General features: G+C 48.2%; 1 long non-coding RNA gene across 2 annotated transcripts; it reads left to right on the forward strand.

The window, feature by feature from the left end:
- Window positions 1–514: 514 nt before the first annotated feature.
- LOC122478456 lies at window positions 515–2,823 on the forward strand. 2 transcript variants are annotated; one of them, XR_006296006.1, is made up of 3 exons: window positions 515–529; window positions 1,876–1,968; window positions 2,775–2,823. It is a non-coding gene; the product is annotated as an uncharacterized LOC122478456 (long non-coding RNA). The 2 variants fall into 2 exon arrangements; XR_006296007.1 differs by lacking the exon at window positions 515–529 and adding an exon at window positions 1,003–1,020.
- The last annotated feature ends 2,417 nt before the right edge of the window (window positions 2,824–5,240 follow it).

The raw sequence follows: 5,240 nt of genomic DNA on the forward strand, positions 1-5,240 counted from the left end.
GGGGTGGTTTTGGCTTCTTGGCTACTTTTCTAGAGCAGTTTTAGCAAAGGTGAGAGGATCCTCCAGAGATTTCACACACATACTGCCCTTACTGACGCACAGCCCTTCCCCTGAGCAGGTATCCGAACCCCCCACCAGGGCGAGGCCTTTGTCACAGCCCCAAACCTGTGCTGATGTGTGTCCATCGCCCAAGGTCCGCAGCTGAGATCGGATTCGCCTCTGACGTTGTACCCCAATGCGTCCGGGCGGGTGTGTGTTGAGAAGTCTCTGCCGGTGCAGCGTCCCACCCGGTAGTCTTTCCGCCCTGACGCAGTAGGTTCCGTTGGTGCTGGCGCCACAGCGCATTTGCCAGGGGAGAGGTGGGCGGGAGGCCGGTGGCTCTTGCCGGCGGTAGGAGCCCGCATGCGCTGTGGAGGACGAGGGAGGTGCTCTTCTGAGCATCCGGCTTCTCCCTTGCTAGAAGTCTTCCACCTAGGAGGATGTCGCCCTGGGGCCCCTGTTTCTCGGAAGACTGTCCCGATCGAGGCACGTGAGTTCTGGTGGACCCACCGCCGCTCGGACAACCGCAGAGGCCACAGTGCCTGCCGTGAGAGGCCGGGTGGCTCGGGGCGCCCTAGTTCTGCTCACTTGGGGGACAGCATTAGTCACCATCGGGCGGAAGGCCGGCCTGCCCGTGTGGACGCCCGCAGGCTCCTGTGAGTTGTGGTGGCCGCTCTGTGGCGGCAGGGTGTGTGTGGGGGCGCCTCCCGTGGCATTGCTGGCTTAACCGCTCAGCAGGCGGTAAGGGCCCTTCTCCCTGCAGGTAGTGGCTTCTGGGAGGTTCTCCGGGTGCCCGCCTCAGCCGCAGCTGTCGTGTAAGCAGTGTGCCGCCCGCCCTCGCAGAGGCTGTTGGAGACCTTCCCGCCTTGTCCGTCCCCTGACCCCGCACAGGCTGCACACGTTCTGTCCCCCGAGGCGGCTGCCACGAACAAAGGCCACCTTAGGCCCTTGCGTCCTGTGGGCCAGGCCCTAGAGACTTTGGTGAGCTGGGGAAACCTTATAGAAATTGGGAAGTTGATGAGAAGAAGGGGAGAGTGTCCTTTGTTCCCTGGTTCAGTGTTTCTGAGACTCGGTGGTGTCGGGACACTTGGACATCAGGGGAATATTGAGGGCCCCAGAGAGCCTTCGAGTGTGGGGGTTGTGTCTCTTGATCTCTACTGTGGTGAGGTTAAACTGAGAATTGAAGCGGGCGCCTGGGTGGCTCTCTGTGTTATGGGTCCGACTCTGGCTCAGGTGGTGATCTCACAGTTGATAGTTTAGAGCCCCATGTGGGGCTCTGTGTTCCCAGCTGCCAGCCTGGACTTGTCTCAGATTCTCTGTGGCCCTCTCCCTGTGTCCCTCCCCTCACGTGCCGTGTGTTTCTCTCTCTAAAACAAACATTAAGGAAACCAAACCAAATCCGAGCATCTCACATGTGATGAATTCACTTAAAGACGATAAATTAGTACAGATTAACGTACTCATACCTTTCGTGCAAAAAATACGTACATTTTCAGAACAACGCTGTGTAGAAGCATGGCATTGGCATTGGCATTGGCTTAGTGCAAGATCTTTATTCTTCCAGCTGCTTCTGCATTCAGTGTCTTGTGGCCAATTATGTTTAGGAAGGCGATGTGGACTCCCCCAGATGAACAGCTGGAGGCGAAGAGGGTGTGGCGGTAGCTCCTGGGGTGTCTGGATGCTCTTTCCTGATTCTGCACTCAGATGGGTGGGGCTTCCTTGCTTCTCTTGGGGGTTAGCAGCCCGCACAGAGCTGCATTTTTGTGTGGCACACGGTGGACATTTGGAACATCCTAGGCCACTACTTTCAGCTGATCTTCCATATCTTCCACTCAGCGAACACATTCTTGGAACCACCACCTGGATGAAGAAATGGAACCTTACCGTGCTTCCTACCTCCTACTGACTCCCACCGAACGTCCCCCAAAGGTAACCACGGTCTTGACTTTCACCAGCGATTGCTTTGGCTTGTTCTTCGCTTCATGTTGAGCTAACCCTTGAGCGCTGTGTGTGCGCAATGCACCTGCTTTCCTTGCGTGGCTGTGCTGGTCCTCCCCTGCTGTCGAAGGCCCAGTGTGTGAGGACAGCACGGTTTTTTCTTTCTCCTGTGTGTGCTCCGGTTTGTGCAGAGGCTGCCTGCAGATCCACATGCACCGTATTGGTTTGCCATGGAGGAGCAGGGTGTGAGTGGTGGCACGTGTCTGTTCCCCATGAGCAACAGCGTGTGGGAGCTCAGGGCTGGCTGATGCCTGGTATTTCGTCTTCTCGTGTGTTAGCTGCTTGCTGGGGCTCAGGTGCTGGGAGGTATGGTGTATTCGTGGGACCCGCCCCTGTGTGTGTGTCTTGGCCACTTACGTGTTTCTTTTGTGAAATAATTGCCTTTTGGAAGCCACTTTGTGATTAGGTTGTGTGTTTTGGTTTTTGTTGATTTGAATGAGTTCTTTCTATGTGTGTGGAATCCATCTGTGAATGGCAGAGGTTTTCACATTCTTGTGTATGTCTGCCTTACATTCTCTGTGTTGCCTTATCGTAAGTTTCTTTTGTTTCTATCCAATAGTATAACCATTTGTATGTTTCTTGCCTTGGATTGGCTAGGGCCTCCAGTACTGTGTTGAATGGAAGTGGTGAGAGTAGGTGTCCTTGTCTCCTTCCAGATACTAGAGAGAAGGTTTTCATAATTTTTTGTAAACTTAATATATTTTAAAGTTTCTTTCTTTCTTTCTTTATTGATTTAGAGAGCATGCATGGGAAGGGGAGTGAGAGGGGGGAAAGCGAGTGGATCCCAAGCAGACTCCGCACTGTCAGCACAGAGTCTGATGCGAGGCTTGAACTCATGAACCGTGAGATCATGGCCTGAGCTGAAATCAAGAGTCAGACGCTTCACCGACTAGAAGCCACTTAGGTGCCCCAAAGAGTTCAGTATTTTACCACTACATATGACACTTTCCGTGGCATTACTGGTAGATAGTTGGATCAAAACATGAAAATTCTCCTCTGTTTTTAGTTTGCTCTGATTTTTTAACAATCATCAAAAAATAATAATACTAAATTTTCTGAAATGTGTTTTGTGCATCTTTGGGGACAAGTGATTTGTTTCAATGTTGTGGTTTAACTTAAAACAACTTTTGCCCGTCTAGAATAAATCAAACCTCATGTCTATGCATTCTCTTTTCACTGGATTCCATTTGTAAATAGTGTGCTTTGGATCCTTGCATGTGTATTCAAGAGAGAGGTGGGTGTTCCCTTGCACCCTGTTGTGCTGTCCTTGCTGGGGTTTGGGTTACAGGTCGTGCTGGCCTCCTAAAACAACGTAGGAAGAAGCACTCCTTGTGCTTTCCCAGAAGAGTTTTTGTGTGTGTTCTTTTCTTTTCGGAAGAAGTTCTAGGCCAACAGCTGGTGTAGGGTTTTCCTTGTGAGAAGGGTTTTCATTGCAGATTCCTTCTTAAGTGGAAATAGGATTTTTCTGATTTCCCATGTCTTCTTGTGTCTATTTAGATGAGGCATTTTGTTTTCTAGGAATTTGCTCAGACCTCCCAAACTTTCCAAGGAGTAAATGTCAACTGGTTTCTAATATCCCTCCTATCTGCAGCATCTGGTGTGATATTTGCTTTAGAACTTCTTATTATTGGTACTTTGTGCTTTGTTTCTTCTTCATAGAACCAACTTGGGCTTTTTTTTTTATTTCTGTCATTTACTATTTGTTTCCTGCAGCACTGATTTCTGCCCTTTTGTTTTCCATCTACTTGGTGATTGTTTGCTGTCCCATCTTGTAGTTCTTGAACTAAATCCTTCATTTGATTTTTAGCCTTTGTTCCTTTCTAGTATGTGTATTGTATTTATTTGCTTATTAGTGTGTTAATTCATTTTAGAATGAGAGCATGAGCACGGCAGAGGGTCAGAGGGAGAGAAGAGGGAGAGGGAGAGAGAGAGAGAGAGAGAGAGAGAGAGAGGAGAGAAATCTCAAGCAGGCTCCTCACTCAGTGTGGAGCCTGGCTGGGGATCAATCTTGTGGCCATGAGATCATACCCTGAGCCAAAATCAAGAGTGGGTCACCAAGCAACTGAGGTATCCTATGATATTTGTATTCTAAAGCTATGAGTCTCCCTTTAAGCACACCTTTACTGATCTCACAAGTTTTGATAAGCCAAATGTTTATTATCTTTTATGTGAAACTATTTCCTAACTTTCATTGTGGCATCTTTTTCTTAATTCATCACAATGATTAGGAGCATAACACATCTTGATGTTTCAGGGGATTTTCTCATTCTCTTTGTGCGGATTTCTAGCTTAATTCCATGAAGGTATCTGTCTCAGTGCTTTGGGGTGGTTGTAACAAAATACCATAGACTGGCTGCCTAATAAGAAACAGAAACTTCTTTCCTACAGTTGAGGAGACTGGGTAGTTCTCAAGATCAAGGCATCTGCAGATTCAGGGTCAGGTGAGAGTCAGCTTCCTGGTTCATCAACAGCCTGCTTCTCCCTGTCCTCCTGTGGTGGCAGGGGTGACAGTGCTCTCTCAGCCGCCCAGGACTGGTCATCACCGGAAGTCTCCCTGTCTTCATCCCATCACAGTGGGCGTGATGAATTGTTGGGGGAATTGAACTGTGAATCTAATGCAATCCGTCAATATGCCCTGTAGTATTTCAGTCCTTTGAGATGAGCTGACTTTCCTAATGGCCTGGCATATATTGGTTTTCATGAACTGTTCCTCGGGCACGTGAAAATAATGTGTATTGGGGGAATGCAGTAGTCTCTATTTATAGGTTAGATGAAGTTTGTTAATGACAGAATTCAGATTTTAGTAACCACTTGAAACCAAGTAAGGAATAGGCGAGAATGAGTTTACTAATATAACTAACAGGCATATCCAAAATATCATCTCAGTGTATAGCCGGCGTGAGAAAAAATTATGAATGATTTTGAATTCTCTTTTATCACGTTGTCTTGAAAATGTGTTGTACATTTTATACTTTCCACACGTCGCACTTTGAGGAGCCACGTTTCAAGTACTTGCAATAGAGCACGTGACCGCATATTGGACAGCCCCGTCCCACTGCCTTGAGTTTTCTGTTGTCGTCAGTTCTGTCAGATACTGAGAGATGTATCGTCAAGTCTCCCATCGTGCTTATGGATGTGGCTCTTTTTCCTTTTCTCTGTTTGTGAATTTTTCCGTAATTTGAGATTGCGTTATTAGGTATATG

Source organism: Prionailurus bengalensis, unplaced genomic scaffold, assembly GCF_016509475.1.
Source record: "Prionailurus bengalensis isolate Pbe53 unplaced genomic scaffold, Fcat_Pben_1.1_paternal_pri Un_scaffold_66, whole genome shotgun sequence".
Lineage (NCBI taxonomy): Eukaryota > Metazoa > Chordata > Mammalia > Carnivora > Felidae > Prionailurus > Prionailurus bengalensis.